Here is a 1911-nt window from a genome sequence, read left to right as displayed (position 1 = left end):
CCTTTTCATTGTTAAGTCCACCCAAGGTAGACGACACCAAATCATCATCATCGGGCATTGCATCAATCGCTACCAATGCATCTGCAATGCTCCTTACCTTCAGTGCATACTCATTGATAGACATCTTCCCTTTCTTCAATGTATTCAACTCTTGCTTGAGTTGAATCTTTCGTGCCTTTGTATTTACAGAAAACATACTTTCAAGTATGGTCCAAGCTGCATATGAATTCTCTGCATTTCTAATATGTCCCAACATATTATTGTCAATTACTGTAGACATCCAATACATGACCTTCTTGTCTTTTGCATTCCATTCCTTCCGTGCCTTTGTCTCTTCTTCAGTTGGAGGATCACTCACCTCCGGCTCCTTTTCTTCACCTGAAACAAACTCGTAGAGGCTTTTTCCAATAAGGAAGTTCGTGACATGGAACTTTCATGAAGGGTAGTTATTCTTGTCGAGCTTCTCAATGATGGGGCTTCCACTATTCTCTGCCGTTATCACAAAACTAATACCAAACAGTAAGCAAATCTTCTGCAACCCTCGACTTGTAGTGCACAACAATACACCAGACAGCCTTTTTCACTGTCTGCTCAACAATACATGCAATCTGCAACCTGCTTGTAGATAAACCTTACATTTTCTTCCTGCAAACACCTCAATAATTACAGATTCGCAATTTGTAACATGTGCACCCACTTTCGGTCAAAAAAATCGAAATCACAGTGTACCCTGAAACTGTTGTCCACAACCTTGCGGCTCTAAAACGGGGCCTGAAACAGCCTCAAATGCCCAAAATAACTGCGGGCAAACCCTAAAGGGCTTATCTGCAAAATACACAATGCTGTTTCCGCATACCAAATCTCACTGCAATATGAGATTTTTGCTTTGCCTTGCTTCCGATGCCTCCACAGGCACTATCCAAGAGAGAGAGTGGAAGAATGGGAGAGCTTCTTACCCGTTGCTTGCTTACTCGAACCTTGCTTCTTCTCCTTGACTTCAACCTTCGAAATCAGCCTCTCTCAATGGCGCGGCTGTGATACCATGTCAAGAATCGCGTGGTGGGGGGACTTGCTCAAGATGCTGCACCGAACACACACAGAATGCACAAGGAGAAGCTCACTCAAGAGACAAGAAGAGAGATGGAGGCCAAAACGTTTTCTTGCTGGTTTCTTCTTCTTCTACCACACTCTTTACAATGTATACAAAGTATAGATAAGATACAACATAAAGAAAAATGGCCTACTAAGTCAAACAATCATAACCGACTACACTAGTCGACTGGCACTATAACTATGCCAGCTATGAATAGGTGTAACAACCTGAATATAATAAGTAATAAGTCAGTGGCCATGTGAGAGTCATAATGACCACCGACGTGCTAAGTATAGACGTGTGGACCCATCTAACCAGGCGGTCCATCATCAATGTCCGCATGTGTTGAGCTTGTCATCTCAACATGATGATGTTGAAGTGTTATGGAGTGTAAATAAAAGGTTGCAGATGTGTCAGTAGCCATGAAGAGTGTCACGGCTTCCCAACTTTGAAATGCATATAGATTGTTATTAAATTAAACGTGTAAGTACTCGATTGTATCATTTTATGATGAATCTTTCGTGCATAATTTGAAAAATGGTTTCAAATGATTGAATATAATTTCTAGTACTTGAAAACTCAAAATTCTTGATTGGTTCTTGCTATTTGTATAATTAAAATGAAAATTGAGAAAACCCGCAATGTGAGAATTGTGGGATTTTGGAAAATTTGAGAGTTTTATGAGTTTTCATGATTCTTTTAGTATTCATATGGGATCATATGAAGTATAATGCTGGTTCTTGGTTTATGCAAGCTCTATATGTTTGAAAATTAAAAAACCATTAATAAGTACTAAAATAATTAATAAATAAAAAATA

The sequence above is a fragment of the Lygodium microphyllum genome, chromosome 7, assembly GCF_053477565.2.
Source record: "Lygodium microphyllum isolate KBCC chromosome 7, Lygodium_microphyllum_v1.1.10, whole genome shotgun sequence".
Taxonomy (NCBI): Eukaryota; Viridiplantae; Streptophyta; class Polypodiopsida; order Schizaeales; family Lygodiaceae; genus Lygodium; species Lygodium microphyllum.
This window is presented reverse-complemented; position numbering follows the sequence as displayed.